Below are 23,988 nucleotides of genomic sequence, written 5' to 3'. Positions count from 1 at the left end.
CCCCAGAGCTCCCATGGCCTCCTTTGCCCTACTGAAATTTGCTGCTCTGAGGACTTCTTCCAAGACCCTCCAGAACCTACTTCTTCTGTTTCCTCTTCCTACTCCCTAATGGGAAAGAGCTCTGTGTTCATCTTCTGTGTGTGCAAGGGGCAGGGGGAGAGGAGGCTGGGGGAGGCTGGAACTATCTGGAACTATCTGGAAGCTGAGGCAGTAGCACTGGGGCTTGAGAAGGCTTGGTTGTAAATATTCCTGGTGACAGCCATAGGCATTTGGGCCCTACATACATTGCTTTGGGAACTGCTGTGCATTCAAGCTTTGGGGTGCCCCCCAAATGACACAGAAAGTTACCTGGGCTCCTGTCCCATCTCTGCAGCCTCCTGCTTCCCCTTTCACTCCTCGTGGGACTGAGCAAGTAAAGAGAGTCTAATGAGGCTTCCCAGCCCTGTTTTTCTGAGAACAGTAAGATGGTCAAACTTAGGTTCGAATCTTGACTCCTCTGCTTTAGCATGAGTGCATCTTTCTGAGCCTCAGTTTTCTTCTCTGTAAAACAGAAAGAATGTAGAAAGCTATAAAGCTAATTACGCGCCTGGCACTTAGTAGGTGTCAGGATGTTTGTGCATTGCTCCTCGCCTACTTGAGTTAGAAGGGAGCAAAGCCTCTGGCCAGGGGCCAGCATCTGAGGCAAGGCTCCAAGTGCTCCCCCCTCCCCAACGTCCCCCCCACCCCAAACACACCCATCCTTCACTCCCGTCTCTTGGATGGAGAGGCTCTGGGCTCCCATCCTGGGTGGCCTCCGGCTGGGCTCTTGTGTTGAACTAATACAGCTTCCATTTGAAATGGGAGAATTTGGAGCCCCGGCCCTTGGATTTAGGCCCGTCTTTTCATGTCTAATTACCACTGTGGGCGCGGGGCCTGGGGGTGACTCTGAGAGAGGCCCCCTCCCTTGGTGCGGCCTCTCAGGCTGGGACAGATTGCCGCATTCTCGCTGGCCAAGAGCGCCTCAGCCTCCTGGGGGCGCGGCAGCCCGCCACCACCTGGTTCCTGGCATACAGGGCTCCCTCCCCAGGGCGAGCCCAGGGTACTCATTTTGTCTGTACTTTTAGCCCCCAGGGCAATGAGGGGCTCCTCCAGCCAAAATATAAACATCCCTAGGATAATGGGGATTTACTGTCCCCTCCCTTGCAAAAGACCTCCCAGGAATAGCTGGTGGACTGGACACTGGGCTGGAAGGGTCTTTGGGAAGGTTTGACTCCTTAAGACAGGATTCAGAGGTGGCCTGTGTACCCCTGAGTAGAGGAGATGATTGTTCCTGGGGCACAGAGAGACTGGCCTCCCACTGCGGCTGCCACCAAGATGCCTGCGGCTTCTCTGAGAAGCAGTGGCGGGGCGGGGGAGGGGCAAGCCAGTTAGGCTGCGAGTCAGGCACTGTGAGGTCCCTAAAACACGTCTCATTCACTCCTGCCCCCAGACGTCAGCTGCTGCAGCCCCTCCCCACTAAACCCTGGGGCAGAGCTTTGGACGAGCTCAAGAGCCCCATGAGGCTGTATTGGTTTCCCAGGGCTGCAGTGATAAATACCCTAAACTGGGAGCTTCAAACCACAGACATTCATCCTCTCACAGTTCTGGGGGCTGAACGTCCAATGCCAAGGTGTCAGCAGGGTCCAGGGGAGGGTCTTCCCTTGCTCCTGGGGCTGTTGGCAGCTCCTGCTGCTCCTTGGCCTGTGGACTCATCACCCCAGTCTCCTCTCCTGTCGTCACAGGTGTTCTCCCTGTGTCTGTCCTTCCTCTTACGAGGACTCCAGTCCCATTGGGTTAGAGCCTAATGACCTCATCTGAACTTGATGACATTGGCAAAGACCCTGTTTTCAAATAAGGTCATGGACCGGCGGTTAGGATGGCAACACAGCTTTGGGGGGCACACAATTCAATCCATAACAGGTGGGTATGTTATCACTCAAGGTCATTCAAGTATACAATTAGTAACGGGTAATCTCTGTATCTTTCAGTCTTCTTATCAATAAAGTGAGGATTTGCACCCACTTCGTGGCCTAGTTAAAAGCATCAGAAGAGTCAGTGTCTGCATCAGACATACTCTGTCCACCACTGACATTTGTCAGATGCTGCTTTCCATATTTGTTCCCTCCCAACAGTCTTGGAGGGGCTTCCCGGGTGGCACCCGGGTGGCACTAGTGGTAAAGACCCCGCCTGCCAGTGCAGGAGACGTAAGAGACCTGGGTTCAATCCCTGGGTCGGGAAGATCCCCTAGACAAGGAAATGGCAACCCACTCCAGTATTCTTGCTTGGAGAATCCCATGGACAGAGGAGCCTGGTGGGCCACAGTTCATGGGGTCACAAAGAGTCGGAGGCGACTGAAGCAACTTAGCACACAGCACACAACAGGCTTGGAAGGGTATTGGGTGTTCAGTATGGGCTTAAGAAGCATCAATGCATGTGGATCGTAACTAATTGCAGATAGGATGTTTTCTAGAAAGAATGATTTGAAAGGACTGCAGGAAAGGCACCCTTTACTTTTTTTTTTTTTTTTGGACTTGTCTTTCTGAGGGGTGGGGTGCCTGTTGTCTCCATCTCCTCTCAGGCTAAGATGTCTGGTCCTGATGAATTATCCTTTCTGTTTACCCTAGGTTCACCTTCAGCACCAGAGATCACTGTGATGTTGGCAAGTTGGGTTCCTCTCCCCCGGGGGCAGTGTCCCGACTTCTCTGCATGAGAAGGGGGCCTAGGATGGACTAGCTGAGTCTCCCAGCCCCTGAGCCCATCCCACAGGGACCCTGGAGGGTTTGGAGGCTCAGCTGTGGAGGCTGAGGTTCAGATACACAGCTCCATCCCGTGCATTGAAAGCAGAAGAGGCAACATGCCATGCAGGGTTAGGCGTTCTGAGCGTAAGGGCCCTGGTTCAAGTCCCAGTTCAGCCACAGCCCATGACTTTCAGTGGCCTTTAACCACATACTTAAGTTCTCTGTACCACCATAAGGTTTTTTTTTTTTTAAACTGAGTTCTAATTGACATAAAACATTATATTAGTTTCAGATGTACAACATAGTTACACAATTTTTGTATGTTTTGCGAAATGATCACCATCATTTTATCTTTTATGAAGATAAAATAAGATTAAAATGCATAAATGTATCTTGTAGGATTGAACGTGGCACCTCAAAAGTGTTCAATGAATGTTGGAATTATTCTAATTACTTTATTTATGATGTGTGTTTTCCTCAGTGGGATGAGGGCAGAGACTTGTCTGTCTCATTCTCCATGGTGCCCACAGCATGTGTAACTCAGTGCCCGGGACAGAACAGATGGATGTTCATAGGTGTTCATACATAATGAATGAATGAATGAATTCTTAGAGCTGTTTGGGATCTCATCCTTCTTTGCTGTGCACCAAGGCCTCTACCGGTAACCCCCCTTAGGTGGGGGTCCTGGGGATAGTATGGGGACAAACCCAGGGGGGTGCCAGGGGTGCTGGGACAAACTCATGAAAGATAGAGACATCTGGCGGCTTCGGCAGCAAAGGCCTCCCCATGGAAGTAAGTACAAGTTAAAGCTTGGGGGATGAGGAGGAGCTGGGGAAGAGGAGCCTGGAAGGTTGTGGGTGCCAGGGAACAGGCTGTGTGGCCGCTGGGGAGAGCCATGCTCACGAGCTTCCAGTGCCCTGAGACCTATGAGGGAGCAGATGGCCACGACCAGCAGAGACACTCACCCACACGCTGCCACACGGAAGGCCAGTCCTCCTCCGGTATTGTTACCTAGCAGGGGTACCTCACTCGAGGTGGCCGGATCTATGAAATGCCAGCTGGATCAGAGGCTCCTCATCCCATTTACAGACAGTTAACTCTCAGATTCCCATTCCTCCCTACCGCCTTAAAAATAAAATTCAATTTACTGACGTTCAACCTGCATGGTTTGTTAGAGGAAACATCTGTTGTGTAATGTGATCGTGCTGGCCATGTTGCACTCTTTTGGAAACCATTTCCATAGATTCTCACTTGCGTTTATTTTAGTGTATGTGCTGCCAAAGCAAGCACCTCACTTGTGTTTCTAAGACTTTCTGGCAACTTTTTCCCCCTATGCCACCCAAGCCTACCACCCTCTGCTCCAGCCTACCACCACCTGGCTTCCTTCTCTTGCCCTTACCTGCACAGGGCCACTCTGAATGCTCTTCCCCAATCACTACAATCTCTCCCTCCTTCTTTAGCTACCCAACTCCCTTTTATCCTTTGGATCCCATCACTTCCTCCAAGAAGCCCTCCTTGACTTCCAAGTGGGCTCCACTATGCTGTCTGCTTAGTCCCTCAGTCGTGTCCAACTCTTTACGACCCCATGGACTATAGCCCAGCAGGCTCCTCTGTCCTGGGGGATTCTCCAGGCAAGTATACTGGAGTGGGTTGCCACGCTTCCTTCAGGGAATCTTCCCAACCCAGGGACAGAACCCAGGTATTCCTCATTGCAGGCAGATTATTTACTCACCAGGGAAGCCCATGAATACTAGAGTGTGTAGCCTATCCCTTCTCCAGGGGATTTTCCTGACCCAGGGATCGAACCAGGGTCTCCTGCATTGCAGGTGGATTCTTTACCAGCTGAGCTACCAGGGAAGCCCCGATGGCTCCACTATCCTCTTCTTAACAGGACGTTTGTCAAAATTGGGTGATTGTTGACTTGTGTGTGTGATTATTTAACTTCCATCTCCCCATTCTAGTGTAACCCCTGGAGGGCAGGGACCCTGCCAGCCTTGGCCCATCCCTGGGGTCCAGGCACCTGGCAGGTGCCCACAAAACGCCTTCCTCCATTCTTGCCTTTGCAGACCATTCTTTTCCAGGTGGTTTTGGGTGATGAGTGTAGCTAACGTGTATCGATCAGTTTCAGTGTGCCAGGCACTTACGAGCCCTGTCTCATCCAAAGGGATGCTTTGCAGTCCCGACTCTATCACTCACAGCTCTGCAGGGTTGGGCAAGTTACTCAACCTCTTTGTTCATCATTTTCTTGTCCATAAAATGGACTAAAAATAATACCTAATTTATTGGGTTGTTGCGAGCACTAAGTAAGTTAATTCTTATCAAATTTATTTTTTCACAGTTTTGGGTAGAAGGGTAGAAGTTCATGATCAAAGTGTTGGCAGATTCAGTTTCTTCTGAGGTCTCTCTCCTAGGCTTGCAGCAGGCTGTCTACTCCCTGGGTCCTTTGTGCTCATGTACCTCTGGTGTCCCCTGGGGGTCCAATCTGGTGTCCCCTGGGGGTCCAAATCTCTTTTTATAAGGGCATTAGTTGGATTGGATTACGACCCACCCTAAAAGCCTCGTTTTAATTTGATCATCTCTTTAAAGACCCAGCATTACATGGTCTGTTCCCTGGCTCTGCTCCTCTGTGGGACACCAAGGTCTTCTCTGTTGGAGCCAGTTCGTGTCTTATCAGCCAGAGTGGGAGGAAATCAGGATCCAGGAGTCTTAGAGGCCTCTCACCCTGGCCCTTTGCTCCCCTCCAGTCCTTAACTCCTTTGTTTGACAGCAGCTGCCAAGGGAATTGGGACCCATGGTACTGCAGGTGGACTGAGAGGGAGGAGAAGGAAGTGGGAGGGTCCTAAGAAGTCGGGGCCGGGGTGGGGGGTGGAGGGGGTAGGGGGGAGGGGTCATTGAATCTGGGTTTTTCTCGCTCTCTATAGTTCTTTTTCTTTTCTTTTCTTCTTCTTCTTCTTATTTTTTTTACTTTCCAGAAGTTCTTTGAAATGAACCACTTTTTATTGGTAAAAGACCAAAGAAAAAATAATCAGAATAAACAGAGAGAGTATAGAAATAGAACAAAAGCAGATTCAATGGAAACTGAATTTTAAGCCCATCTCCTTACCCAGACCAGTCGTGAGCAACCCCTAATCCTGCTGAATTGTTTGCCCAGTAAATGAGCACAGCTGTGTATGTGGTGCCCGTTATTCCTATATACAGTAGGTCCCTCACGTATGAAGGAATTCCATTTCCAAGAACACGTTCCTAAGTCCAGTTCGTAAGTCTAACAGTTAGCCTAGGTACCCAACTGTATGTATATATGTCCTATATACAGTATAGTGAAGTGAAGTCGTTCAGTCATGTCCAACTCTGCGGCCCTATGGACTGTAGCCCACCAGGCTCCTCCACCCATGGCATTTTCCAGGCAAGAGTACTGGAGTGGGTTGCCATTTCCTTCTCCAGGGTATCTTCCTGACCCAGGGATTGAACCTGGGGCTCCAGCATTGCAGGCAGACGCTTTTACCGTCTGAGCAACCAAGTCTGCCAGTATATATGTATATATATATGTATATTTGTCCTATATATAGTAGGTACCTCACGTATGAAGCTCCATTCCAAGAACATGTTCATAGGTTCAATTTGTAAGTCCAACAAAGTTAGCCTAGGTACCCAACTAACACGATCTGCTATATAGTACTGTACTGTAACAGGTTTATAATACTTTTCACACAAACAATTGCTATTGCTATTGCTAAGTCACTTCAGTCGTGTCTGACTCTGTGCGACCCCATAGACGGCAGCCCAACAGGCTCCCCTGTCCCTGGGATTCTCCAGGCAAGAACGCTGGAGTGGGTTGCCATTTCCTTCTCCAATGCATGAAAGTGAAAAGTGAAAGTGAAGTCTCTCTGTCATGTCGGACCCTCAGCGACCCCATGGACTGCAGCCTTCCAGGCTCCTCCATCCATGGGATTTTCTAGGCAAGACAATACATAAAAGCAAACACAGTAAATAAATAAAACATTTTAATCTTTCAGTACAGTACTTTGAAGGGTATAGTAGTACCAGGACAACAGCTGGCACCCAGGGTTGCATTGTTGAATGTTTCCAGCTTGAAGGGAGGGGGCTTACTGCCCCTGGAGGCATTCACCCTTTCTACTTTGCATCTTGCATGTTTTCACTGGTTCTGTCTTAGCATGTACATTTCTGCCCCATCGGTCTAGATGGGGTCTCCAAAAACATGCCCTGAGCAAGGATTTGGGTTCAATTAAGTTCAGTTCAGTCGCTCAGTTGTGTCCGACTCTTTGCGACCCCATGAATCGCAGCACACCAGGCCTCCCTGTCCATTACCATCTCCCGGAGTTCACTCAGACTCACGTCCATCGAGTCGGTGATGCCATCCAGCCATCTCATCCTCTGTCGTCCCCTCTTCCTCCTGCCCCCAATCCCTCCCAGCATCAGAGTCTTTTCCAATGAGTCAACTCTTCGCATGAGGTGGCCAAAGTATTGGAGTTTCAGCTTTAGCATCATTCCTTCCAAAGAATACCCAGGTACAAAGAGTGTATGTATGGCGAGGTTGTCCCAGATGGGTGAGTGGGCAGGGAGGGGTGAAGTGAAAGACGCTCAATCGTGTCCAACTCTTTGCTACCCCATGGACTGCATAGTCCATGGAATTCTCCAGGCCAGAATACTGGAGTGAGTAGCCTTTCCCTTCTCCAGGGGATCTTCCCAACCCAGGGATCAAACCCAGGTCTCCCGCATTGCAGGTGGATTCTTTACCAGCTGAGCCACAAGGGAAGCCCAGGAATACTGGAGTGGGTAGCCTATCCCTTCTCCAGAGGAAATGAAGGGAGGAGAGCCAATCAAAGATGTGCTAACAGGCCGCCTCCTGCTGTGGGCAACTGGGGCCCCATCCCGCTGGGGACCCTCCCAGAGACTGTGTGAAGCACCCCTCAGACTTGGCCCAGCAAGTGGTCACCAACTTCCATCTCTCACTGGTTGAGGGTGGCTCCTGGGGACATCAGCTTCTGGAAGCTTCCAGCCTGCCTTCAAGCCAAGAGACTGAATGGGGATGCTTGAGTAGGGCCTCCTGGAGTCAGCAGAACTGTCCCCAAAGACATAGGGAGCCTCCAGAGTGGACTGCGGGGTAGGGGAGAGGCACGGCTCTCATGTCAGTTACTTGCCATGTCGTCTCAGGATGGGTGCCTGGCATACCCCTGTGTGGACAGCATGATGCCTTTGCTGGATTCCTTACTGCTGAAGTGAATTGCTTTTCTGGGACACACCTCTTTCTCGCTGCTCCTTCATGCAGACAATCTGTGGTGACCACCTCCTGTGGAGTAGCCAGCCTGGGTCAGTGGCCATCTTCTCTTTCCATGGTTTCTGGGTCTTCTCTGGCCTCTTCCTGGCCCCTGCCCATCCCCACTTAGTCCCTACAGATGTCATTTATGACCCTTTCATCTCATGGGGCCAGGAGCCTACCCTAGTGGGGTCTCTGAAAGACCCTGGGACCCTTTGGAGAGCATTTGTGAGAGAGGGGTTAGCAGGTCACTCCAGAGAGTGGTTTCCACCTTCCCCCAGGGTTGGATGAGGACGTCCGCTGGCAGATCAAAAGGCTTTTTGTTGTTGTTTTATTTTCCTTTCCAGGGGCTTCTTGCTGGGGAAGCAGGCTGTGGAGCCAAGGCAAACAGAGCGACCTCTGAGGCCACTGCTGCTGGTTCTGTGAGGCTGAGGAGACAGAGGTCAGGTTGCAGGGGCTGCGGAGGGGCTGGAGCGGGGGCCACAGGTGGTGGCTATCCCCGGGGGAGGGGCCCTTCCCTCTTCTGAGCCCAGAGACCAAACGGGGACTACGGGAGCCAAGCTCAGAGCCTGGGATGGGCTACGAAAGCCTGGGAATTGGGTAGGGGCACCAAGAAGACTGAGAAGGGCATGGCAACCCACTCCAGTATTCTTGTCTGGAGAATCGCCATGGACAGAGGAGCCTGGTGGGCTACAGTCCATGGGGTCGCGGAGTCAGACACAACTGAAGCGACTTAACATGCACGCACCAAGAGGGCTAGACTAGACCGAACCCCTGAATTGCCGTCCTTACCGTTGTTCCCCAACTGAAGAGGTGGGACAAGCACTGGACTGGGAGTCCAGACAGTCAGAACCTAGACTTAACCCTGTTTGGGCTGCAGCCAGCGCTCAAGTCTGCTGTGGACCTCTGACATCACACCCACAGCCTGGGGAGCACGACTGCTCCTCCTCCATGTCTCCTTTGACTCTAGAACCGCCCCTTAGTGTCTCCAACAGGGACTACAACCGAAAGGCCTCAAATCCCCTGGAGAAAAGCGCTCAGGAAGCCAAGGCGTGGTTGTTGATGGAAGTGGGGGTGTTGTTTAAATAAATTAAAAGTGCAAGAGAAAAATCCATCAGCATTATTCTCAATAGCGGGATGATATGCCTAACATTTCCTCCCTTTCGTTTGATCATTTTTTCTTCTCAAAATAGTTTGGAGAAAGAAAATGTCTGATGATTTGCCGCACAATAAGCTCAAATAAATATAGTCTTTAAAAAAAAAAGTGGTTGCTATGTAATTGAATTGAAATAATAGGCAATTTTTGTTTCTGAGTAGCCCTACCAGTCACAAAGCTCTATTCAAACCTGTTGGAGAGGTGCATGTGTGTGTGTTTGTGGGCAAAGAAAAAAAATCTCTGTTAAGGAATCTTTAAGCAAAGCAATAATAATGATAACAATATATTTAAATAAAGTTCTGTGCATGTCTGCTGGGGAGAAATGTACAGGATTAAAATTAAATGCTTTTCAAGAAGGAAGAGTTCTGAAGGCAGTTGTAGAGCCCAGGTGGTATTTGAGTGGGGATATAAAATACGTAAGGGGGAATTCCGGCTTCTGAATTCCACACTTCAGATCCTGACTATTCAAATCCTCACCAGCTTCATGGCCTTGGCAAGTTTTTAATCCTAACTGAACCTCAGTTTCCTCATCTGGAAAAAAGGGGACAGTACAAGCTGGATCCACCTGGTGCTGCGTGTGGCATGACCTTCTACACTGGTTCTCTTTCCTCCCCTTTCCATCCCAGAAGCACAGCAGAATTTTTCCATGTATCCAGTAGACACCCATGTATATGATCTCATTTGATGCCCAACAGTCCGACGGGGGTGAGATTTTTAATCCTTGTTTTATGGAAGGGAAACTTGAGGTGCTAAGATAATGGAATCCCATAGATCACCCGGTTGTTTGGAGTGGTAAGGGTTTCTCTGAACCATTGCAAGGCCCAGCCTTTTCCATTGCAAGAGGATCCTGGCCTGGGAGGTCTGTTGAATGCAGAAGAGGGTTCCTGGTGTTGCTTGGTGTAGACATTCATTCATTCTTTCTTTCTTCCATCGTGTGTCCAGTCAGCTCTCCGCATCCCCAGATTTTGCACCGGTGGATTCAACCAACTGTGGATTGAAAACATTCAAAAGTAAAAATTTCAGAAAGTTACACAACAAGCAAAACTTGAATTTGCCACACTCCAGCAACTATTTGGGCTGCCCCAGTGGCTCAGTGGTAAAGAATCCACCTGCCAATGCGGAAGATGCAAGAGACGTAGTTTCAATCCCTGGGTTGGGAAGATCCCCTGGAGTAAGAGGTGGTAACCCACTCCACTATTCTTGCTTGGAAAATTCCATGGTCCATGGAGCCCGGTGGACTACTCCACGGGGTGGCAAAGAGTTGGACAGGACTGAGCAACTGAGAGAGAGAGAGAGAGAACAACTATTTACATAGCATTTACATTTGGTGGTTCAGATGGTAAAGAATCTGCCTATAGTGCAGGAGACTGAGATTCCATCCCTGGGTTGGGAAGATTCCCTGGCAACCCACTCCAGTATTCTTGCCTAAAGAATTCCGTGGACAGAGAAGCCTGTGAGTCTATGGAGACGCAAAAAGTCGAACATGACTGAGCAACTCATACTTTCACTTTTCCCTTCGGGTATTATCATAAGATGATGTCAAGGATACAGAAGGATGGGTGTAGGTTATATGTAAATACTACACCATTTTATATGTAGGATCAGTGGATTTTGCTATCCATGGAGGTCCTGTGATCAATCTTGAGGGATGACTGTACTAGATTTTTACTGAAGATTTGAGGTGGAGGGGGCTACATCCAGAAAGTGTATAACCACCCAGTTCAACACTGGTCTTGAAGCCCCTGAACCACACCCACTGTGAGGAATTCTCTCCTGGGTCCCTGACTCAGGCTGCACCCTCTTGGCTACCCCTCTCATGTCCCAACCTTTGCCCCTGTCTCAGGTCCCCTCTGTCCCTCCCTCTGAGGACATGGGATTTCTGGTCTCCTGGAAGATCCCCTGTTGCTTATGTGGGTGACTCAGGCTTGGTACTGCTCTCACTTGGAGAATGATGGGAACTCAGCCTCTCCAGCACCCACCTCACCCTCCTTCCCTCCTGCACAAAGTCGCCCTTTGTCAGAGATTTTTTTTACCAGTCCTGGCTGGGCTCCTGATGCTGCTTGATTTTCTGAGACTATCTGTGCCTTGGTACCTAAAGGATCTTGAGAGAATATTTTTCTTAAGGGTCCTCCCATAGGGGGTGGGAGGTCATCTCCCTAGTACACATCTGTAGTCTTGTCTCTCCTGCCAGTTAACAGAATAGTGTGAACAGAGGTAGTATTTATTCCCCCCAAAGAGAATTAAGGAGCTGATGTCACACCAATGCGTACACATGTGTGCACTTGGACGGGTTTTTCTGGGCCCTGAACCTAGGCCTTGGGCTTCCCAGGTGGTACTAGTGGTAAAGAACCTGTCTGCCAATGCAAGAGACGTAAGACATGCAGGTTCAATCCCTGGATCAGGGAGATCCCCTGAAGGAGGGCATGGTAACCCACTCCAGTATTTTTGCCTGGAGAATTGCATGGACAGAGGAGCCTGGAGGGCTACAATCCATGGGGTCACAAGGAGTCGGACACGACTGAAGGGACTTGGCACACACACAAGAACCTGGGCCTTAAGGCGTCACCAAGGGCCACGGTGGAAATCAGTGCGATGTTGAAGGCAGCAGATGACTGTACCTTTGGGATGGGGACAGGATTAGGGCAAGGTCCATTCCAGCCAGTTCAGTAGTAATGGGACGAGAACCTTGTGCCGCAGTGGTCAGAACTTGGGCCTGGGGTCAGGCCATCATGGGTAGATTCTGACCCTGTCACTTTCTCGTGTGTGTGTGTGTGTGTGTGTGTGTGTGTGTGTGTGTGTGAGAGAGAGAGAGAGAGAGAGAGAGAGAGACACAGAGCAACCTCGAGTTGGTTTCTTTTCATTCCATGTGAAACTGGATAACAGCCGTGCAGGTTGGTGGGAAGCTGAGTAACTCCATCAGGTCCTGCCATGAACACGAGTCCTCAGAAGTTTGGGGAGAGGTGTGTGCAAGGGTAGGAATTCCCCACATTTTGAGCTGGATGTCTCCCAAGCACTGCAGGCATTCCGGGTCTTGCCTTCAGTCTCCGATGTGGATGTGGGCGTGGACGGGCATGCTGGGTGTCTTCCTCTGCCACCCCGGGGAGCCCCAAAGCTCTATAGAAGGCAAAGACTTTGGAGGTGAAGATACAGCTGTTCCCAAGGGGGGAGATGCTGTTTTAAGACAATCCAAGGACTCGGTTTTGGGTACCTTTGGCTAAAAATGACCTGGAAAAGCAGATCTGCAGATGTGAGGGATCTTATAGTATTTTTGAGCTTAAAAGAAAAAAAAGAAAAAATTCTAGCATGAGCAAGGGGAGAAGAGTGAGAAGGAGCCATCTGGCTTGGTTGAGGGGAGAAAATGAATTGCTTGGTTTTCATTTGCAGCAAAGTGCACTGTGAGTTTTTCTGCAAATGTTAATAAAGACAGAAAGCGGTGGGACCACAGAGGCCCCATCGCCCCCCATCCCCACCCCACCGCCGCCCCCGGCTGCTGCTGGAAGCTCTTCATCTTGGAGTCCCTCCCTGGGTTTGTGTGGATTATCGCATTGGAAAACGACAATTTTCAACCATGTTGGGTCACCGAACTCAGCTGCATTAGGGAAAATCTCTTTCTTGGAGCCCAGGGATCAGCGTGAGAATGACTTCTCGCCGGCTCTGGGCCGAGGCCTTGTCTCTGAGCTGAGATCCCAGCCCGCGGCCAGCCTGGACGCTGTCTCCACTGTTTACTGCTTAGCGGGGAAGAAGTGAACCAGATGTGATTGGTGCGGGATGAATGAGGTTACCATTGTGTTTCTGGCTTTTCCAGTAGTTCCTAATTAGTTGTGAGAGGTCCCCTGGAGAGAGTGAAAGAGCCCTGGATTAGCAATGGGAAGATGGTTCAAGTTCCCCTTGGGCAAGGCACTAGCCCTCTCTGGACTTGTTTGCCACCCATAAAACCCGTAGCCAAAAACCCAAACAAACAAAAATATCCCAGGGCAGAGATAAATTAATTTCATGGCAAGCTTCTTGGGTTGGTGTGGGAATCAGAATCAGAGCAGTTGAAGAATGGAGCCAGGCTTGGGTTTGGTCCCTTCTCTGTTTCTTACTCGTCCAGATGTAAAAAAAGCTGAGCCACTTGAGAAAGGAGCAAGCATTTCCAGAGGCCAACACTGAATAGCAGGAGCAGCAAATACACACGTGGGCATGCTAAGTTGCTCCACTCGTGTCTGACTCTTTGCAAACCTATGGACCATAGCCTGCCAGGCTCCTCTGTCCATGGGATTCTCCAAGCAAGAATCCTGAGTGGGTTGCCATGCCCTCATCCAGGGGATCTTCCCGACCTAGGCATCTAACCCACGTCTCCAAAGTCTCCTGTACTGGGAGATGGGTTCTTTACCACTAGCGCCAACTGGGAAGGCCTGGTGGCAAATACATTTAATCTCAAATGTCAACTCTGATCGATTAGTAGGGTCTGCTGAAGGGTAGATCAGGCTGGGTTACTTGGGCTCAGAAGAAGGAGGGCCAAGATCAATTATTGATGTCTGTTATGGTTGGAGGAAGTTGGAGTGTTAGCCCACAGGGTAGATTTAGGGTACCCAAGGGTGCTAGGTAGGCTTCCCAGGTGGGACTAGTGGTTAAGAACCCACCTGCCAATGCAGGAGACACAGAGAGACGTGGGTTCAATGCCTAGGTCGGGAAGATCCCCTGGAGGAGGGCATGGCACTCCAGTGTTCTTGCCTGGAGAATCCCATGGACAGAGGAGCCTGGCGGGCTACAGTCCAGAGGGTCACACAGAGTCGGACAAGACTGAAGTGATGCAGCTCCTCCAGGGTGCTGGAGACTGGCTGCTTGGAAGCCGGGTGCTCTGCTGTCACTGGCTTTGTGCTCTATGGCCTCACGCAAAGGTTCTTAATTAGGATACATTTCCAAATAATCATGCCTGGGTGTCTGTGTTCTCAGGAAGTCTGATTAGTACTCGCGCAGTGCTGGGCATGTGTAGTTTGAAGAGATTGTTCAAATGATTGCAATGTGTTGGGCTGGCCAAAAATTCTTTCGGGTTTTTCTGTAAGATGTTACAGAAACACCCGAACAAATTTTTAGGCCAACCCAGTACTTTTATCCTCATAGAGAACTATGGATGGAGGTTCATGACATTGTACAGGAGACAGGAATCAAGACCATCCCCAAGAAAAAGAAATGCAAAAACGCAAAATGGCTGTCTGAGGAGGCCTTACAAATAGATGTGAAAAGAAGGGAAGTGAAAAGCAAAGGAGAAAAGGAAAGATATACCCATTTGAATACAGAGTTCCAAAGAATAGCAAGGAGAAATAAGAAAGCCTTCCTCAGTGATCAATGCAAAGAAATAGAGGAAAACAACAGAATGGGAAAGACTAGAGATCTCTTCAAGAAAATTAGAGTACCAAGGGAACATTTCATGCAAAGATGGGCTCAATAAAGGACAGAAATGGTAGGGACCTAACAGAAGCAGAAGATCTTAAGAAGAGGTGGCAAGAATACACAGAAGAACTGTACAAAAAAGATCTTCACGACCCAGATAATCATGATGGTGTGATCACTCACCTAGAACCAGACATCCTGGAATGTGAAGTCAAGTGGGCCTTAGGAAGCATCACTATGAACAAAGCTAGTGGAGGTGATGGAATTCCAGTTGAGCTACTTCAGATCCTGAAAGATGATGCTGTGAAAGTGCTGCACTCAATATGCCAGCAAATTTGGAAAACTCAGCAGTGGCCACAGGACTGGAAAAGGTTAGTTTTCATTCCAATCCCAAAGAAAGGCAATGCCAAAGAATGCTCAAACTACCGCACAATTGCACTAATCTCACATGCTAGTAAAGTAATTGCTCAAAATTCTCCAAGCCAGGCTTCAGCAGTACATGAACCGTGAACTTCCTGACGTTCAAGCTGGTTTTAGAAAAGGTAGAGGAACCAGAGACCAAATTGCCAACATCCGCTGTATCATCGAAAAAGCAAGAGAGTTCCAGAAAAACATCTATTTCTGCTTTATTGAGTATGCCAAAGCCTTTGACTGTGTGGATCAGAATAAACTGTGGAAAATTCTTCAAGAGATGGGAATACCAGACCACCTGACCTGCCTCTTGAGAAACCTATAAGCAGGTCAGGAAGCAACAGTTAGAACTGGACATGGAACAGACTGGTTCCAAATAGGAAAAGGAGTACGTCAAGGCTGTATATTGTCACCCTGCTTATTTAACTTCTATGCAGAATACATCATGAGAAACACTGGACTGGAAGAAGCACAAGCTGGAATCAAGATTGCAGGGAGAAACATCAATAACCTCAGATATGCAGATGACACCACCCTTATGGCAGAAAGTGAAGAAGAACTAAAGAGCCTCTTGATGAAAGTGAAAGAGGAGAGTGAAAAAGTTGGCTTACAGCTCAACAGTCAGAAAACTAAGATCATGGCATCCGGTCCCATCACTTCATGGGAAATAGATGGGGAAACAGTGGAAACAGTGACAGACTATTTTTCTGGGCTCCAAAATCACTGCAGATGGTGACTGCAGCCATGAAATTAAAAGATGCTTACTCCTTGGAAGGAAAGTTATGACCAACCTAGACAGCATATTCAAAAGCAGAGACATTACTTTGCCAACAAAGTCCATCTAGTCAAGGCTATGATTTTTCCTGTGGTCATGTATGGATGTGAGAGTTGGACTATAAAGAAAGCTGAGCACAGAAGAATTGATGCTTTTGAACTGTGGTGTTGGAGAAGATTCTTGAGAGTCCCTTGGACTGCGAGGAGGTCCAGTCAGTCCATCCTAAAGGAGATCAGTCCTGGGTGTTCTTTGGAAGGACTGATGTTGAAGCTAAAACTCCAATACTTTGGCCACCTGATGTGAAGAGCTGACTCATTTGAAAAGCCCCTGATGCTGGGAAAGATTGAGGGCAGAAAGAGAAGGGGACGACAGAGGATGAGATTGTTGGATGGCATCGCCGACTTAATGAACATGGGTTTGTGTGGACTCCGGGAGTTGGTGATGGACAGGGAGGCCTGGTGTGCTGTGATTCATGGGGTCGCAAAGAGTTGGAGATGACTGAGCGACTGAAATGAACTGAACTGAACTGAGAGAAATACTCGCTGAAGGACCGCCTTTGACACTAACTGAGGTCTCAGTCACTTCTCAGTGTGGTGAGGGGGAATGTTAGAATCTTCCTTACTGTATCAGATGAACGTGTGAGGCACAGCAGAAGATGGTTTGGCTGGTGGCTACAATGAATGAAGAGCATAGGCCAAAGGTGCAACATGAACACGGTGGCCTGCAGGCCAGATCCTAGCTGGAGATGTGTTTTGTTTAAGGCGCACAATGTTTAGGACGTAACCGACTCAACATTAAAATATTGGGTGTGCGTGCGTGCTTCATTGCTTCGGTCATGTCTGACTCTTTGCAACCCAGTGGACGGTAGCCCACCAGGATCCTCTGTCCATGGGATTCTCCAGGTAAGAATACTGGAGTGGCTTGTCATTTCCTTCTCCAGGAGATCTTCCTGACCTGGGGATCGAACCTGTGTCTGCCTGCATCTCCTGCACTGCAGGTGGATTCTTTACCTACTGAGCCACCTAGGAAGCCCAGCTAAAGCATACATAGACCATGCATACATAGATCATATGACCCAAGAATTCCACTCTTAAGTATACTTCCAATAGGAAGTGTCCATGTGCTCCTGAAAGGCATGTATAAGAATGTCTGTGCCCTCGTTCTCCATGAGAGCTGATACCTGGAAACAACTCAATTTTCAGCAGTCCTAGAATGGATATAGGAGTACTACACAGCAGAGAATGAATGCACTCTTGCTGCTGATGGCAATTTGGGGGGAAATCTCAGAAAACTGGTATTGAGCAAAAGACCCCAGAGGTGAAAACGAATACACAGAAGGATTCTATTTATATAAAGTTCAAAGTCAGCAAAATGAAGCAATGGTGTTAAATCAAGCCATGATAGTGGTTCCATTTGGGCATAAGTCGGGAAGAGCCTGGAAGAGGGCACCAGGGGCTTCTGGGAGCTGGTTTGTTTCTTTTCGTGTTCTGCTTGCTGGTTTTACAGGTGTGTCCAGTTTGGGACTATTCACAGAGCTGTGCATTTCAGATCCAGGTACTTTTCTGCTTATAGGTTATATTTCAATATATTGCATTGTTAACAGAAAACAGAATTCTAGCCAGTTGAAAAAGAGACGTAGCATAGAACTCTAGGTTTCTGGTTTCCTTGACAAAGGGGCGCCTTCAGGGCAAGAGCAGGCTGGGGGTGAGCAGGGGCTGCCCCCTCGGGGCAGGTTGTCTGTTTCAGGTTGTTTGTTGGGATTTGCCTTTGAAACGCTGCCCTCGGGGACTCTCAGCCTCCTTCAGAGAGAAAGGCTTTGTTGGTGAGTGATGGGTGACATAGAATGGGCAAAGTCTCCAGGTCAGGCTGGCTTCGGTCCTGACCACACGGACACTTAAAATTTTGTAGACGTTGGGCAAGTTATTTAGTCTCTCTGAGCCTCGGTTAACCTGTTTGCAAAGCCAGAAGAGTAACACCCACTGCAAAGGATTGTTTGGGGGTTGGGACAAGATTAGGATGAGAAAGTGCATGGTGTGCCTCGTGGCTGGGTCTGCCTGGCAGAGCGACATTTGCCTGGTGCTGTCCTTTCATGTCCACTGGGAGCATGAGAGGCTATGGTCACTGAGATGTGGCCCACGTCCCTTTGCTGAGGTCAATGTGGGAGATGGGAGACCTTCTCTCTGGTCCAATCCTGTGCACCAGGGCCTGGCTTGCATGGAAGGGCAGGGCCTTCCTCTGGCTGGTCAGGGCCAGGCGCCCAGGCAAACTGATGCCCACAGCTCCTAATAGCTAATACTGCCCATCACGGTGCCAGGTACTCCTGCAGAGGCAGGCATCTGCTTTGCCCTGTGGACAGCTGGGAACCTGCCATCTTCACTCCCTTCTTGCTCCTGGTGCCTGCTTCTCCATCCTGCTTGCAGTGGCCAGAGCAGCCCTCCTTAAGGGGAGGGTCCTCAGGAACAGAGTGCTTCTGGAAGGTGCTTGCTGGCTGCATCTCCGCTGTTCACCAGGCTTCCTTATCCCAGGAATCACCCGGGCGAGGAAATGTAGGGACCAAGTGACTTCCCCTCTCCAAGCCTCAGTGGCCTGATCTGGAAAGTGGGTGTTGATCACACCTGCTCCTCAGGGCTGTTCAAGAATCCTGACTGTGAATGTTACCATCGCTGTTACTGTTGGCCGTGAGAATGCATCAGGTGGGCCATTGAGGGTGGACTTTGGGGTAAAGGATGTGGTTTGAAATGGGCTCTTTGTCTCAGAACAATCTGTTTTGATTTATTTGACTGTGGGAATTTGAAAACGGCCCAAATGCTTTTCCTCCTCTTGTTCTCTCTCTCCAACACTCGGATTTCCCCTCACTCGCCCGTTCATTCACTCCCCGCTCAGAGCCCTCTTGCTCACGCTTGTTCACACTTCCCTGCTCACAGTTGAAGTGCAGCGGGGAGGTCAGATGCCCCAGAGGTTTCTCCTTCTCCCTCAGAGGCTCGTGCTCTCACGAGCCTTACACTCTCTACTTACACTTGGAGGTGTGAACGGTCATTTTCACACTCAGACTTCCCTCCTGACCCTTGCTCCCCCTCATCCCCTCCACTCCCCGCCCCTCCAAGTCCCAGCAGAGCCTTGAGGTCAGGAGATCTGGTTCTCACCCAAGTTTCTTTAACCCAAAGACTCTATGGCTGTGTGACGCAGGCAGAATCACTCAGTCTCTGGGTCTTGGTTTCCTCTCTCACAACAGAGGCAAAGCAACCAGTTTGCATTTAGAGGGATCGTCGCTTTCTTCTGCAGTGTCTCCGAGGCTCAGAGATAAAGTTCTTTCCACATCTTAATTTCCCTGACGCTGCAAATGAGTGGATTCCATCTCATTAGGCAGACTGTGTGCCAACCTGAAGTTGCTCTTTAGCCATTTCCCAGTGCTGAGGAGACATCGTTTTATTTGGAGCCTAGAACTTAAAATGAGGTCAGAAGAAACCAGGAAGTTCAAGACGGTGATTCATGCTTGACTTTGGAGAGACACAACGTCATAACATCTCACTGGATCCCGTTCCTCTTCTTCTTGGTGTCCCCAGGAGAGGTGACCAGGGAAACAGGGATGGTGGTCAGCTTGCCACTGCTGATGCGGGAAGGGGGTGGAAATCAGGAGAAAGATGCTATGCTTCCTGCACCGAGCCCAGCGGAAGGATCCACTTTACTTTGTGTCCCTGTCTTTGCCCCAGGTTATGGCAAAAAATGGCATATACTGTCCTCCTGAATACTTGCAACAGCCCTACAGGTTATGTATGAAAATCATTCCCATTTTAAGGATGGTGAGACAGGAGCCTGGCAGGCATAGCTGGGTCTGTGACGGGGCAGTGACCTGCACTTATGCCAAGTTTTGACCCCCAAAGCACGCTGTCCTGAGTGGCCCAGTGGTGCCAACGTGGAGTGGGAAGAAATGGGATTTCAAGATGGGAGTCTGAAAATTAATCCTCCTCTAGTACAAGCTCCTTATGAACCTTGGGTAAATCTCTTACCCTCTTTGGGCCTCAGTCACTCATTGTAAAGGATTCCTAGGTGGCTCAGTGGGTGAAGAATCTGCCTGCAATGCAGGAGGCACAAATTCGATCCCTGAGTCAGGAAGATCCCCTGGAGGCGGGCATGGTAACCCACTCCAGTATTCTTGCCTGGAGAATCCCATGAACAGAAGAGCCTGGCGGGCTATAGTCCAGAGGGTCACAAAGAGTCAGACGCGACTGAAGCGGCTGAGCACACATGCGTGCACATTCAGAGAGCCCATCCCAGAGTCAGAGGCATTCTGTCCCCAGTGCTATTCCACACGGACCTCCATGATGCCTTTGGATGAAAAACCATTTGCCCGTCAGATGACCTTGGAGTTTCTTAACCAAGGTGCCATCTTCAGCATCCCAGATTCCAGATGCCAAAGTGAAAAGGGTCTGGGATGACTTAGTCCAGTGGCATTCAACTTGCTTGTGGTCACAGACCTCAAAGAAAGTTCACCGTGAAGCCTCCAAAACAACTCAGAGAGGAGCTGCCCTGGTGAAGCAGGCATAGGCGGCTGGTCCCCCCTCCCCTCTCCCTCTCCACGTGGGTGTCTTCTGAGGAACCCCTGGGAAACCCATTCTGAGAATCACAGGCCATTAGGTGACAGTTAATGAAACTGAGATCCTGAAAGGGGCATGAACTCACCCAGGCATCAGAGGCCGACAAGTCTGCTAGAATCATTTTCATTAGCAGTATCATTTCCCATTTTAAGAAGAGGGCTCTCCTGTGTTTCTTTGGCCATTGATCTTAATTAATCACCTAGAGATGTGTTTTTCAATATTGACATTTAGCGGCTGACATTTCTGAATTATTCTCTTCTGCCTTCCTCAAAGTCATAGGTAGAGGTAGATGGATATTTATTGTTAAATCAAGGAAAACGGGGCTTTTGGCTTGGAATCTTTTGAAACAGAGTATTTACCCAAACAATCCTGCCCAACTCTGTAAACATATTTGACCAAAATAAATAATAATAAATTGTGAGCAGAATGAATCCACAGATATGGTAGTTTGTAGGGGCTCTTAAGAGCCCTATTGAGATGAAGTATTTTCCCCACTCCCCCTTTTGCAGCCCTCCACCCCAATTTGGTTTTCCAGATCACAGGGTATTCTTCCCTCAACACCTAATTTCCGCACAGATTTAACCAGCAGTGACCTGCCACGTGAAGAGCTTTACTAAGAATCAATAGGCGTGGGTCTCTGGTATGTGCTCTACGTCTGCTGCATATAAAACAGCCCAGCAGCGACAGCAAGATTGATGCTGGCAAGACATCTGGGGCGTCACAGCACAGCGGGTCCCCCTTGCCCATTTTAAGGGCAAGGCCATGGCCCAGAGATGCTTGGTGGCTTGCCCAAGGTCACACAGTGATTTGGAGGCAGGAGCCCATGTCCTCCAGGATTCCAAGGCCAGGTCCCTTTCCAACACATGAATCCCCTCTTTGCTGAAGCCAGGCTGCCCTTTGCTTTAAGATACAGGTAAGAAACCAGTCTGTAGTGCCTGCGTGGGCAATTAGAGAGATGCAGTGTGCTATTAATTAGAGGCTACCTTTTAGAGTCCCTGAACGGGGTTAGCTAGAAGAGTTGCCATCAGAGCAGGGAGAGGGGTGTTCTGAGACATGTGCTGAGCATCCACTCAATCCTGATGGGAGATTCCAAGAATGGAGAAGAGCACTCCCAGCCTGCAAGTGTGGGAGAGACACATGTGCATTCAATTCAAGGCTGGCGAGGTTTGCGCTCGACTTCCCAGCACATGGTGCTCTGGGAGTGGGTGGGAACACGGTCTTCTCCAAGCCTGACCCTGGCAGCCTGGCAGATGTGTTTATTTCTTCCTTTTCCACTTGGGAGGCAGGCCGTCTGGCAGGGTGGTTAGGCAGGCAGGCTGTGGGGGCCAGGCTGCCTGGGGTTCAGATCATGGCTCTTACTGTTGAGATTCAGAATCTGAGGCTAACTGGTATGCTTCCATTTTCTCATCTGTAGAATGGGATGAGTAATGGTAGTTTTGGCATGGATGGTGTGATGGTGAGGCCTTAATGAGGTGGTCCACTTAGGTGCTTAGAGCCCCATGTGCCCTGACAGACGGGATGAGCAAGCAGCTTGTATTAGCTGCTAGCCTGGGGATCTTACATGGGTGCGTATTTCTCCGTTTAAAAAATAATGTTTATTGCTTTTTTTCTGATTGTAAAAATCACTCATACACAAACACCAGTTACCTAAAGATACCCACTGGTAACATTTTGCTGTAGTTTTTTTCCACTTTTACCGCTGTGCATTGTGTGCATGTATGTATGTGTGTATGTGTAATTGGGCGTGTACTGTCGAAGTATACTTTTCAAAAAATTATAAATCCTGAATCACATGTAAATCTAGAATGAACAAAGACCAAAGACTGATTTACCTTGTAAGTGAGGGAGCCAACAGGAGAGGCTCGTGGGTGAAGCTGGTTCTCAGGAGAACTAGAGAGTCAGCGGTTATGTAGGCATGGGAGAAAGAATACTGGGAGAAGATGGCTGGATTGGATACACAAAGCTTAATCCGCACCTTTGGGTTATCTTTTCTACCAGACTGAAAAACATCTACAAATTCACCTGTGACCTCCCATGAGTCAAAGTCACATTTCTCTAGAATCCTCTAGATCAGCGGTCCCCCACCCCTTTTTGTCACCAGGGGCCTGTTTCACGGAAGACAGCTTTTCTGCAGACCTGGCTGGGGAGGGGAGGATGGTTTCAGGATGATTCAATCTCATTGCGTTTATTGTGCACTTTATTTCTATTGTTATTACATCAGCTCCACCTCAGATCATCAGGCATTAGATCCTGGAGGTCTGGGACCCCTGCCCTAGATAATCGCTCCTTGGGTGAGTCTGCTTAACAGTGCTCCAGTGTGACGTTGAAAGTTCAGTTATTTATCCTACCAGTGTCTATATATTCTTCCTGATCATATCCTAGCTAACGGCACGCTTCACCTTCCATACTTAATATTCCCTCACATTCATTTTTTTTTTTCAAAAGCAAGTTTCTAGGAAGGACCAGATGTCCCCCAAGGGTGTGACTTGTCCTTCAGCCCAGCTTGATTGAGGTGCCCCACCCTCCCCACCAGGGAGGCCTGGCGTGCTGCAGTTCATGGGGTCGCAAAGAGTCGGACACGACTGAGCGACTGAACTGAACTGAACCGAACCCCCCCACCTTGGGGTCCCAGGGCAACTACATTGGCCTCAGTCGCCTGCTGCATTTTCTTGTATTTGTCAATTTCCTTCTGTCTCCCCATCTAGACTGAGTTTTCTGAGAGCAGAGATTTGTTGAGCCGAACCGTCTTCCTGATCCTTCTTTCCCAAGCACCTAATAGGTGACACATAGTGATTCTTCTGCCATGCTTGTCAAGTGAGCGAACAGGCATGTTAAGAGGCCTGGCCTTTGTCCGTTATAAAAGATGAACCGTGCTGTTCTGAACTAGCAGGGCTCCTCTCCAGGACTGGCTATGTGCTTCTGTTGAGTCAGAGAAGCTCCCAACCCCCACTTAGTATCTCAGCCTTCTGACTGCGCCCCCCTCACCCCCCATGCCTGATTCTGCCATTTAATTGTGTTTGGAGGGCTCTACACACTCAGTCTAGATAACGCAGCTCTCTCTTCTCTGTAGCACTCTTGAGACTGAGCTGAGTTCCTAACTTTCTTTTTCCTAATCAAGGTCTTAAAGGGGTAAAAAGTTCTTGGCCACCTCCAGCTGTGGAGGGAGAGGGGTGATGGAAGGATTAATCTCTGAGCGATGAATTTTAAAGCCCTCTTGTTCCATGTGTTGGGAAAAACCCATCAAAATGCTAATAGATCTGCCGTCTCACCTCCCGCAGACCCTTTTCTGCATTGGAATATATTTACAGGGAAATATATTGAGCAGGGAAGAATTACAAGGAGTCGAGGTGCCTTTTTCCTATTCCACCACAGCCCTGTGGGTTGTAAAGGCTGAATTAATAGCCCCACATTGCAGAGGAGAGCTGTGGTGGGCTGCAGGCTTGGCCCTTCAGTTATGAGTTCTCAGCTTTCGGCTTCCTGGCTAACGGCAGGGCGGCTGGTTTGGAAACATCTCTATTACTGTCGTGTGGCTTTTTAATACTGATTCTCTCAGAGGCAGAATAGCCTCAGACTGGCGTTCCCGTAGGTATAAAGCTGGCTGCACAGTGGATCCCCATTGAGTTCAGGGTCTGCAGCGTGTTGAG

General features: G+C 49.2%; 1 protein-coding gene across 5 annotated transcripts in view; it reads left to right on the top strand.

Moving 5' to 3' along the window:
• TSPAN18 (tetraspanin 18) overlaps positions 1 to 23,988 on the top strand; it is a 211,407-nt gene that overhangs the window by 6,840 nt on the left and 180,579 nt on the right. The gene's annotated exons all lie outside the window — the stretch shown is intronic.

This window comes from Bubalus bubalis, chromosome 16 (genome assembly GCF_019923935.1).
Source record: "Bubalus bubalis isolate 160015118507 breed Murrah chromosome 16, NDDB_SH_1, whole genome shotgun sequence".
NCBI classification, from domain to species: Eukaryota; Metazoa; Chordata; class Mammalia; order Artiodactyla; family Bovidae; genus Bubalus; species Bubalus bubalis.
The sequence above is the reverse complement of the archived record's forward strand: the minus strand, read 5'-3'. Positions and strand labels throughout refer to the sequence as shown.